The 12,745-nt window shown below is 44.0% G+C and overlaps 1 protein-coding gene across 4 annotated transcripts in view; it reads right to left on the bottom strand.

Annotated features, from left to right (window-relative positions):
• GLI3 (GLI family zinc finger 3) overlaps positions 1 to 12,195 on the bottom strand; it is a 274,948-nt gene extending 262,753 nt beyond the window's left edge. Inside the window, exon 1 of one of the 4 annotated variants that reach the window (XM_079149884.1) lies at positions 11,978 to 12,195. The gene's annotated coding sequence lies outside the window, so the exon portion shown is untranslated. The other 3 variants (XM_079149883.1, XM_079149885.1, XM_079149882.1) reach the window with 3 other exon arrangements.
• Between the last annotated feature and the right edge of the window lie 550 nt (positions 12,196 to 12,745).

Raw genomic sequence — 12,745 nt, forward strand, 5'->3', positions numbered from 1 at the left:
TAATGAGTAAGTAAATTACCACATTGATGACCCTGTGTCTTCAATGAGTCTGCAGTACCTTGATTTTAGTCACCACTGAATTAGTTACATACAGTTTATTCTATATATGGTGCTTCTTTTAAAACTGGCAAATGTAAAAACAAAAATTTTAACAGGAATACTTTATCCAAGTATTCTATTCTTCACCACTGAGAAACAGGCATTTAACTATACTCTAATTGTTTCCTCCAAAACCCATATATGGTTTTATTAGTTGAATTTGGATACAGTCTACTGTTAAAACTGCACATAGAAACATGCAAGAGGCCCCGAAAACCCTATTAAGACATGGAATTTCTAGAACTAAGTCTCCTCCTTGGTATAGGAAGCTAATTAACAGTAGGAAGACAAGTCACCAAAGTTCCTTGACAAACTTGGTTTTTGTGGAGTTGCTGGCTTTCCCCCCAAGGCAAAGGACTTCATTTTAACAAAGCAATAAAACCCTCCCAATACTCATCACCAGAGAGAGGCTCATGTGAGAAGAGGTAAAGCTCCAGGCGCTGCCTGAAATCACACTAATTAATGGTCTAAAAGAATACTAATTCCTACCCCTGCTTGAAATGGATTTTTTTTTTAAATGGGTCCTTGGTCACTCAAGAGTCTACCCCCTTCTTCTATTTTGACAACTTATTTTTGGATCTCATTAGTTAGTAACTAATTATTTAAAAGTGTGGTTGATGCTTGAAATGGGGCTATAAAAATGGCAACTTGCCAAAGCAGACATCTGCTTCTTGTATATTCCTATAAATTATATCAGCTTATTTTACTGAGAAAAACACAATTTTGTTTCTGTCTCTTATCAAGAGAAAGTTTTAACGTTTTGGTAACCCACACTTTATCAAACTGTGGAGGAAACTCAATGAGCTGAAAAAGATGGCTGCTTCTAGCTGAGGTGGTAGCTTTTCATAGGACAGTGAGGGCTTTGGAAACTCAGTCCTGAGTTGATTCATTAAAGCATTAGGTATAGAAGTGACCAGTAAAATGTTCTGATGGAATCCTAACCCATAATGGGTTCCACAGCACTACTCTTAAAACCTAGTATCTTAAATAATAACGTTTAACTTATTTAGAACATTAGTATCAAGAAAAAAAAAAATAAGTTGTGCCTCACTTCAAAGACTTTTCTCTGAAGGAAACATGCCACTGTTTTTCAGATGTGGATGAAAGGAGACATTTTCCCGCCTGATACAGTTTCCTTGCTACTCCGAGCGGTTTCCCTTCAGTCCCTTTCACCACTGAAATGTTACATGCAAGATTTGCTGCATGCCCCTTGACTTTTCGTGCCTAAGAGGGGGTGGGGGAGTTGTAGCTGATGTTTGAGTTCAGCAGCTTGAGTACATAAAAATAAAAAAATTAAAAAAAAAATACACAAACCTGCAACCAACAAAAACTGTTCTCCTAGATATGACTCCTCAAATTCTAAGTTTCATAGGTTTAAAAAAAAAAAAAACACCGAAGATGCACATACCCTCCTGAAAACAAACAATCCAGTCTTTTCCCATTTAACTATCACTGAACCTTTTGTAATTCCTGAAGCCAAAACCAAGGGCGCAATTCATTCCAGATTCTATTTTAAGTCTAATCCCTCTTCTACTAACAACCTGCCTGCAGGTGGGTCCTTTCTTTCTAAAAGATAAATCTAAACCTACGACCTCCAAAGCACATAAAGCTTCCTGCAGCCACAGACCAAGTGATGCTGTAACGCAGGTTTCCATGTGAAAGTAAGCAGTGGGGGGTGGGAGGACAATATTTCCTAAGTTCAAGAATTCTTCAGGAGGACCCACATTTTAAACCACACTTTCACACCAAACACCTCAAGAAGTCTGCTTTAGAGTCGCCACTTAGTAATGCATGGGGGAAGGAGGGATGGCTTCAAACCGAAACTTTCTTCTTTACAATGAGGAGTCCCCATTTATTATGCTAATTATTCTGATCGGGCTGTGTGTTGGGATCTATTTTGTTTGAAAGCTCTTTCACTTCCTGTCCGGTCACCTCAGACAGTTGCAATGCACGTTTTTCACACCTTTAACCACTTTTCCCCGCGCCTGCGTCTTAATTCCTCGTCGGCTGTCCCTCTCCGCCGCTGCGGCGGCGCGGCCAATTCATTAGCGAGCGCCCGGGCCCGCGCAGCACCGTCTGAGCGCGGTGTCGCCGCATCCATCATCATTACATCAGCGCGGGGAAGTCCACGCCGAGTGCTCCCGGCCCCTGACGCGCCCCGGCCAGCGCGCCGGCAAACAGAGCATGGTGCATTTCTCAGAAATAGCTCTGGGTATCTGGGGGCAGAGGAGGTGCTCCCAGGCCCCGCTTTGATCCACATTCCTGAAGCGGCCTTTCGGGAGAACACTGCATGTCCGGCAGCCAGGCCGCGGGAAAGGGGAAAAACACTTGCGGGTGGGGACAGGGCGGGGTGGGGGGAGGAAGGCGGGACAAGGAAGAACGGTGTGGGGGGGGGGGGGGGGGGCGGTGTCTAGCGCCAGCAGAGCCCGGCAGTCCCTCTGCAACGCACAGAAGCAGCCCTTATCAATTTGGATCACATTAGTTACCCTGCTCCTTGGGAATATCCCTGGGCATCTGCAAACTCTCTACAGTTGGCCCAGCAAACGTCGTAGGAGAGGGTCCTGGGTACATTCATACAGACGTTTTTAACTAGGTGAATTTAGGAAGGTGTAACCCTGCAAGTACTTTGCAGTGCAGCTGTGTGTGTTTGGAGAGGAGAGGAGAGTAGAGGAGAGGGGAAGAGAGAAGAGGAGGAAGGAGACGAGGAGGAAGAGAGAGAGAGAGAGAGGGATGAGAGAGGAGAGAGAAGAGAGATGAGAGAGGAGATGAAGAGAGAGAGAGAGAGAGAAACTATAATAAAACACTGGGGAACACTTGAAACTCTTCAGGAACCATGGATGTGTGCTTCACTCACAAGAATTTCTAATTCACTATTAACCTGGCCCCCATAATTCTTTTTCTTCATTAATTGACACAAATAGATGTAGGTGCTGAATGGTTAAGCAGACACACTGGCCTCATTGTCTCTCAGGGAAGCCCTCCTTGAAGTTTCAAATCAACCTTCACCACCACAGAGGCTTTAGGTATAGTAGTCAAGAGCATGAAAAATCCTAATTCTGGAAATGTGTGCAAAAATCAGCCTTTTCCCCCTAGAAGGTCTATAGTGAAGCCTCCAACCCACCAAGCAGGATTCCTCCATTGTTTAAACCCAATATTTTTTAAAGAAAGCTTCAGTGGTAAAGCCATCGTTGAAAGTGATGTTTGAACTGAATGAGGCGACTTTCTAAACTAAAATGAAATGGAGCTGCAGTTATAAACGGCTAAAGCACTCCCTTCCTGAAACAAAGTACATCAGTTATTTCCCTAATGCAGTGGGTTTTATTTTTAAGTTGCCTGAACTTGGCTTTGTTTCCCCACCCCCCTATTCATTTAAAGATTCAAAACAACCAAGGTAAATGCCTAATGATAACCTTATCAGTTTCTGATAGGTCAGAATAGCTACTGGCTATGAAAAATCAAAAACAGAAAACATTCCAGTAGGCAAAGCAATGCTATTAACAGCACCATGATGAGGCCTAAATCGAGAAATGCTTGTGTATAGGTGAGGGAACCACTGCTCCAGGGGAATAAGGTTTTCCTTCAGAGAAATCACGTTCATTTACATCTCTCTGTATATTGGTAAGCTGAATGACCTCCCTACTTTGGTAAAATTCCAGAAGGAATCAGTCTGGGAAGAGATTTCTGAGGCAGCCTCCCCTATGTCACTTCTTTCACAGAGAGTGACACTTCTCTCACACTTTATAACTAATAGATCAGCTGCTACTTCAGGATGCTGCTCTTGGAGCAACATTTAGGAAAATTTTCTATTAAATATTTATACCTTCCTATAGCTATTACACAACTCACATCCTAAAGAAAATAAGTCATTTAGGAAGATAATTTTTACAGAAAAGAGAAACACAAGCTAACACTGACTTTAACTTTTTCCTCAATTTTGGAAGTGAGAAACAGTCTTCAGGTTCAGTGAGCAAAACGTAGGAAATTTAAAACAGCTCAGTGCCTCTCATGAAATCATACATTGAAGAAAACCTCTTCTAAGTTTGTAATGTGGTTGACCATTCCTTGTGCTCAAAATATCTTTCTGAACTTAAAATCAATTAGGTATGCATAACCTTTGTGACACACCAACAGTTCCCAGGATTTTTAAGGCTTCCTCTCCCTTCCTGTCTGCACTGCCTTCCTTTTTCTGCAGGAAAAGAGGCCCAACTTCATAAGATCTTAATGAAATCTTCATGAATTTTAACTATAGTATTTTTAATGTACAATTTTTTCTCCTCTATATAGGATTGTTTTTCCTCGTGGTCAGGAAAGCTCAAAACCTTAACTGCAAATAAGAGCTTGCTATCTGTCCAAGTGGTCATTAGTAGCACAGAGGGTTCCCCAAATATGCTACCTCTTGTTTTCAATCTTTCTTTCCTGCATTTCTGATGCTTCTGATCTCAGACAAGCAGTATTCATGACAGATATCCCAAAACGGAATTACTCAGAAAGGGAAATAACTGCCTGGCTATGGATTAAGGGAATTTGGTTTTTGGAAATTAACTACATTTGAACTTTTAAGAAATATGTGTTAATTTCAACCACTGAAAAGCCCATTCAATATGAAGTAATCAGTGATATTTCAGTTAAAATCATTGATGGCATATTTGTGGGGTCAGTTTACTCTTTGACCTGTGTACTTAAAGAAAAGAATCATGAGCTACTCTTTTTCAGATGCCAGAAGTACTTATAAAAACATTCCAGGAGAGCATAAGATCTCTATTTAATATGTTACCATTCCTGAGTTCTGCAAACTATAAAACATCAGTCCCCTGTGCTTTGGCTGCACTTTGCAGGAAGCAGCCTACATAGCAGGTGTCATTAAAGAATGAGCATTAATGTGGCACAAACTGGCATCCTCACTTCTGCAGGTCGCTGTATACAGACAATCTTCAGAAACCCTAGATCTGTAGTCAGTATCAGCTATAGATTAGTTAAGCTCATGAAAACTGCATTCTCCATAACCCACATATATCACAAAAGCATCATGACTGATCCAAATGGGTCCCTTCTCTGGCTTCACTGAGGTTTAAAGGAATTAAAGTTTCCACATATTTTGAAAAGAAAACGCAATGTTTTGATATTCATACAGAATTTATCTAACTTTGAATTCCCGGAATCATGTATGTCTTTACAATAAAGTTTAAGGGGGTAGGACTGCATGTTCTATGAATAGTACCTGATCTTTAAACCCTCATAAATATTAGACCAAAATCTTCTGGGTTTTAAAAAATCACCTACAGATAATCCAAGGAAACTTAACATAGTTTTTGTGAAGGACTATTCACCACACCTTATTCTCCTAATTTTTATAAACGTTTGATTCTTCAATCTTGACCATAATTTTCAAAGCCGCTTTTTCAACATTTAGGAGTTATTTTAAATTAAGGCTTTATTTTGTAAAAACTATCCACTGTTCACTTATCCTGTAAACTTTGCTTATTCACACACAGCATTCTCCAGCTGTCTTATTTCTGACCCTTTGCAGGCAAAGAACTGCCAATCTAACCCACACCAAAGTACCACACCCTCCAATGAGACTCTCTGGTATGGATTTCATTTTAACATCCACAGTTCAAACAACAGACATTGTCCTCAAGTGGTGTGGCCTGGTCCACACAATCTGGTCACTCTATTCCAGGTTTCCATAGATGTGAGTCACTAAGGCTTCATTCTTAAGTTCCTGGATGAGATTTTCTCTACACACTGATAACTTTCTTCAGAATGAATTATTCTTTTTAAATATATCACAAAATGAAATCAATAACAGGGCTTAACTGCCTCATTCCTTCATTACTGCAATTTGAAACTTATCTTTCATCTAAATGGTGAGTTTTCATTCCTTTTTGTAAAAACTCGATAGTTTGTAATGTAAAGCACTCTGGAGTCTGTTAGGCATTTTATGTAATCTTCAAAAAGAAAAAAGAAAGTCAAAGCAGCAAAACCTAAAAATTTCCATCTGGAAATAAGCAAACATAAATGTCATGCAGCATTCTGAAGTTATTTCAATAGACACTTTTTGAAAATACACTTATCTCCCATTATTGAATTAATTTAATTCTGTGGTATAAAAATTCCATAAGTACACAATCAAATGCTTGTGTGTTACTCCTTTGCCACCCCCTCCCCAAACCACAACACACACACCACACACACACACACACACACTCATGACCCCCTTTCCTCCAAAAAGAAGTAAAGAAAGAAAAGCCCCTCTAGCTGTTTCAGGCCAGCAATCAATCCAATTTACTGCAGGTACGATTTATATGTACAGTGCATGCCACAACAAAACCACAGTGTGATGCCAACATGGCCCTTAAGAAAGTTTTCCCCTAAATCTCTGGAAAGGAGCTTTAAAAGAAAGCAAGGATTACAGTCAGCTAGAAGGTAGGGAGGGGACTTACCTCAAACCCAGCAAGCGGAAATCAGAGCAGTACTTCTACAAGTCGACAGAGTTACACTTTCAAAGCTTATAATGGTGTGAAGAAGTGCTGGGCAGCATGGCCTGAAGGCAGCACTAATACACTGATGACTAATGGCTGGGCCGGGGCAGACAATGAATTTGGGGCTTGAAAACTAACAGAAACCATGCAGTACTTTGACAAATGGGCTTTCAAGATTTCATTCATTGAATAACCTTTAAGCACAAAATTGGCTCGGGTTCTCTTGGGAATGATATGACATGTTGCTGGACAATGATGTAAGTATTTTCTTTTTTAATTATGACTCTTACGCAAAACACAAGAGCACCACATACGAGGATACAGCTATAGATACCACAGACGCAGACGTGGAACTCAACACAATATTGCCTTTCAGGAGGGGGCTGAAATGTTCCAGTGCCACCTTATTAACTATGTAATGGCTTTTTCATTCAGCTTCTTTAGAAAGCCATAGATTTTCTGAGACATTTTGTCGGGTTGAAATATACACACCCAGAACAAAAAAACACTTTTACATTAAGCACACACATACACACACACACACACCACACACACACACACCACACACACAGAGGTAATGAGTTAGCTAACAATTTTGGCACTAAAATATAGTGCATTTAGAATTATAAATGGAAAAAGTCTAATTTTCAGGGCCAGGCAAAGGAAAAGTATCATAAAACAACGGAGACACCAGTGTAAAGTTTGCAATCAAATGCACTTACAAACACACTCAACATCCAATTTCTTCCCAACAGTTCTCCTCCCTCTTCCCAGCTTAATTAGCCTTTTGATTTAAAAATAATAATTTGGGCAATTCTGAAAGAGAGAACGAAATATCAAAAGTGTCTCTAAATTAACAAGTACCACTTATTCCAGACAGCATTGCCTTTAGCAGGTTCTAAAAACTTAAGAAAAGGATCTTAAAACAGGAAGCTTAGTGAGCTCATAAAACTGTTGTTGGAGCCAGGAACACATAGCATATTTAATCTGCAAACTGTGAGAGTCCACAGTGATTTCAACAAGATCTGAGGCATGCCCTCAAGGTTTGCTGGGATCTGGGATTAGGGGGTTGATAAGAACCTCTACTGCCCATGGACATGTTTTTCTTCTGCAGTTAAACACAAATGCATGGAGACGTTTGACTGCTGCTTGGCGTTACTGCTCAAGTTATATAAAAGCTTTGCAGCTCCTTTTGCTGTCAATATATCAAAGTTTAAAAAAAATCATCAAAGTGTGAAATTTCATTTAAAGTCTTCGCCAGTCTACAGCTCTATTTCACAGGCCCATCAAATAAAAGTAAAGATGAAAAATACACTGAAAGTACTTGAGAAAGTTTGCAGCAGTACCCCTGCCCTGTTGTTGTTTATTCTGTCTCCCTTTATTTGCTTTGAAACTAGAACGGATCAATTTTCATCTAGAAAAATGACATCATGAAGTGAAAGGAAGCAGCTTCTCCCAGACTTTAATGAGAAGACAACCTGAAATCATCATTACAGTGGAATCTTTTGTTTAACAAATATATATGTATTTGTTGCCTCTGTAGTCATTTCAGCATTTTAATTGCCTCTCCTGATATAAGTTGGCAGAAAATTTCTTGAATCTTCCAAAACAAATCAGACAGACCTTAGAATATGAATGCCAGCAGAACTTAAACCTCCTTCAAAGAATTCTTTAGCTGGGGATTTACAACAATTGCATAAAGAAGAAAAGTCTGACTTTTAAGATAATCTACTATAGTCTAAAAGCATTAACATTCCATTACTAAGGTTTTCTTGAGTATTTCATGACTCAGTGATTCATTTCTCCAAGACTGGTTATTCTGAGTACATTACTATCTCTATATAAGTGAGTGCATGCAACAATGATCATTAAATTGTTTCCTTTCATAAGCTCCCAAACTCTACCCTCAAAAGGGGCGGGGGGGAGGTGTCTCAGTAAGCAGGATACCTTACATAGAAGGAAGGACCTCTAAATGGCTAAGCTCAGAGGAAGTCTGAAACCCTTACAGCATGCAGGTAATTAAGGAAACTTCACTGGCTAAGAAACAAAGGAAAAGTCCAACTTTTAGGCTTGGGCATCAAGTTGATAAATTAACGATTCTTTCATTAAATAAGTAATGAAATAACTCAACAGAGCCATTTTTCATCAGTGCTGAATTTTCTCATTTCTGTCCTTTGCAAATTAGATATACAATAAAAATGTGTATATATCAGGGTTCAATCAAGGAATACAAGCATCTTAAAAGCACGGGGAATTGATAGGCATCTGGGCTAAACCTATTGGTCTATTAGCAATAATGCAATCTATACCTTTTAAAGTGTTTCTGCTTGTGTGAAATTTCACTAGACACCTCTCCCATTGAACTCATTCACGCATCTTAAACCAAAGCTTCCCTAGGCTGACTTTAAGAATTATATTCCTGAAAGGATCTCCCCTTAGGCAGAGAGTTTCTAATTAAATAGCTTTTAGTGTAAAATAAACTCTCTGCTCTGTATAAATATGCTATTCCAACTAATTTAAATGTTATTTCATGTTTGTGTTAGGTTTGACTATAATCTAACTGGCCAAAGTGTTTGTGTACCAGGTTGTTAAGACCAATATTTCCTAATGTAAACAAATTCTTTAGATACTTTGCACAGTTTACATTGTTAGAACCAATCACCACTGCTTTAATAAATTCCCTCCACTGAAATACTGTTCTGCTTTAGAAAAATGAAAAGATTTTGAGGTTATTTCACTATTTTAATACATAGCATTTTCCTCCTTCAAAATAATCTTGACACATGTAATTAAGAAACTGTCAGACTATTATTAATTTTTAATTTAAAACCTAAATGAAATAATTACAGGAATCAATCAATAAGGCACCTATTCAAATTACAGAGCAATTACATAAATACTCAAAATTAATACTTTAGGCCAATTCCGGAAGATTTCAGTCTATAACATGCGAAGACATCAAACAACACAAAAAGTGTGACATGGGGAGGATGAACAGTTCCTGTCTTAAATAGGCTGAAATGAGGTCATTAGGCCCCCCACCAGCCATGCCCAATGCACTCAAGTCGCAACTCTTTTTTAAAAGTTAATTTATTTCCATCAGACACATATTTCAGGGATCAAAAAGAAAAAAATGGCCTCATCCAAATGCTGTACAAAATCACACTTAGGAATGTAAGGCCTAATTACTTGAATTTTCAGTTTAGTGTATATATTGTGTTCTGCAAAGACCAATCCGGGAGAAGAGGGAAGAGAGGGACAAGAGAGCTGGAGGTGTTTTTTAGAACTAATAATACCAGCCTGGCTAATGGCACTGCCCATGTATTTGCACGGCGGCCGGCCCTCCATACCTCTGACTAAAGGGTTCTTTTACTTGGAGACGCGGACAGTCCATCATTTCAAACTGAAGTGGCAGCTGGAAAATGTGGAACAGCTGGCAAAGAGCTGGGAGAAAATGTTTTACATAAATATATGTACATATAAACTGGCAGAGGGCCATGAGCACTGTACCCAAGGCCAGAATCTTTCCGGCGGTCTACACTAGGGAGATGAGAAGTTGGGGGGCAGGAGAAACAGCGTCGGAGGAAACCTCCTTAATCATCCTTTCCACACAGTGAGCACGGGAAGCCTGCGGTCCTGCACCTCTGAGGAGATGGCATCCTTCTGAAAAAGGTGCACTCGTGGACACGAGCACAAATTTCAGAAAATGATAAAAAGCCGGGTGAGCAGTGGAGCGTCCGCATCTGGCATTCTGCTTAAAAGTCACTTCACAAACTCTCCAACTTTGGGGTCAATATTTACTCCCTCTCCACCTCCTCCCGCCCATTATCCCGCTGCAACTCCAGAAAGTAACTGTCCCCTGCAGAGTGATTCATACCCAACTCTGCTCTGTGTAAATGCGGCCTCTTAAATGATTACTGCAAGGGCCACGGCTACTTTTTCTTTTTTGAGCGTACTGGCCCTGGAAAGGAAAAGAAATAAAAGAGAATCCCAAATCATACACAGATGGTACAACTTTCACTTTTCCTCTACCGACGGAGGCGCGCCTCTCTCCATCCGCTCACACCACACCCCCACCCTCCGAAGTGGAGCTCTAGCTGAAGAAAGCCCCGGCAGCTGCGGTCCCCGCGCGTACCCACCTCGCCGCCCGCCTCCTTCCGCCCATCCGGATGGCGGTGCGCGCCCGGCGCCGGAGCCCGGGAGCGCAACAGAGCAAAGGAAGGAGCTTGGATCTTTGGGGTCTAACGTAGTTCTTTTTAACCCTTTGGGAGAGAGTGAAGAAGAGGGGTGCAGTCGCCGCTGCTGCAAACTTCGTCCCCCCTCTGGGATGTTAAATTCTGCAGTCCTTCCCTGGACCGCCGAGGGATCAGACACTTGGAAAGGGACCTTCAAGAAGGAGGGAGCGAATGAAAGACTTGTTCCGACGCCTTACGGGTGGCTCTCTAAATCTGGGCGCCTTTTGACAGCCATTTTCATATTATTCGTTTCCCTGTTGAAGACCACCTCTGGACTCGCAGGCGGGGGCGCGGCCGCAGGAGCGGGCTGCAGGACCCGCAAAACAAAGAACTTCGGGCGGGACGTACCTGCGGCGGCGGCGGCTGTCAAGTCCCCGAACTTCCCATAGACCCGCGTCCGGGGCGCGAGCAGACGGCTCCCGGCTCCGCGCAGTAGCGGGTGGCTCGGGTTACCGCGAGCGGCCAGGCTGCGCGCAGGGTGCGCCCGCCGCGGGCATGGTGCGACGCGGGCAGCCGCGGGGCGCTCGGGGAGGGCGGGCGAGCGGCGCGGGCAAGTGGGAGCGACGAGTGTGCGCGAGTGCGAGTGTGCGAGCGCGCCGGTGGCGCTGCCCCTGCCCGCTCCCTCCCGCTCGTGCAGCTCCGGCATCAGTTTCAGGGATCGTGTAATCCGATCCCTTCTGACTCACAGGCCCTGAGTGACAGTTCTGATTTGGTTCAACCGCGGGAGGGAGGGGAAAGAGAAAGAAAGAAACCCCCCACCGTCTGCCCCTCCTGGCGTCCAATCCACTTTCTGGAAAAAGGTCCCATCCCGGCCTGGAACCCCGCGCGGGGTGGAGGAGCCCCCCGCCCCGACACGGAACTGCCAGCGCTACTCACAGGGTGGAAAAGTTGTCCCTCGGCTCCGCGCTTCCCTCCCGCGCGCTCCCTCCTTTCCTCCTCTCCTCCTCTTCCTCCTCCTCCCCGCATTCCTCCTCCCCCAAGTTTTAACAGATGTTGCCGGACTCTCCACTCTTCCTCGCGCTCCCTCTTCCTCCGCCCCCGCCCCCGCCCCGTCCCTTTTCTTTCTGCCACTCTTGAGCTCGGTAGGGACGCGCCGAGCAGCAGGACGCCTGCCGCCGCAGGGGGCGAAGTTGGGAAAACTTGGAGTGCTGCTCGCCTTACTTTTGCTTTCTCGCTCCTTCCAGGCCGCGCCGGGGGCCCGCGCTTCCCCCGCCCGGCGGGTCCCCGCTCCAGGAGCGGGTCCCAGCAGCGAAGCGTGCTGCGGCAGCGAGGAGGCCGCGCTTCGCGGGCTGGGGTCGGCGGCTGGTCGGGGGGAGCCCAGGCGCCCGGAGCCACGCGCGCGCTCCCTCCCCGCCCTCCGCCTCCTCCGCCCCTCCCCGGTCCTCACACAGACACATTCATGCCTGCTCCTCCTCTTCCCCCTCCTTGACCCCGCGCCCGCTCGGCGCGCCGAGGCCCCACCCACCCGACGAGGGGAAGGGGGCCGGGGCGTGATGTCACGGGCTCCCTCTTGGCCAGCCGCAGCTGCACCGCCCAGACGCCCCCCAACTGCTTGCCAAGGCTCCCGGGCCGCGTCCTTCCTGCGCCCATCTCCTCTCACTCAGCCTCTGCTCTTCCCTTTTTCTCGCTCTGGGGTTGAACTCGCTTCTTTCAAGGACTCTCAGAGCACTGCCTCCCTCCCCTCAACACACACCTCAGCTCCCCTCGCTCCTATTTTAACATTTCCCCAGGCAAACCTTAAAACTCCCTCTCTCGCGGGATGATGCTTTTAGAAGTCCAGGATTTTCCTCTCTGCTGGACTCATCTGCCCTTGGGGCCAAATCTGGAAAGTAGGAACTCCCACCACACAGCCGGCTGTCCCCTTGGGCCACTTTATAAAGGACACAAAAACAAAGATCCCGGGCTTAGAGCCGGCATTCGAACGTGTTG

Source organism: Sciurus vulgaris (genome assembly GCF_902686455.1).
Source record: "Sciurus vulgaris genome assembly, chromosome: 8".
NCBI classification, from domain to species: Eukaryota; Metazoa; Chordata; class Mammalia; order Rodentia; family Sciuridae; genus Sciurus; species Sciurus vulgaris.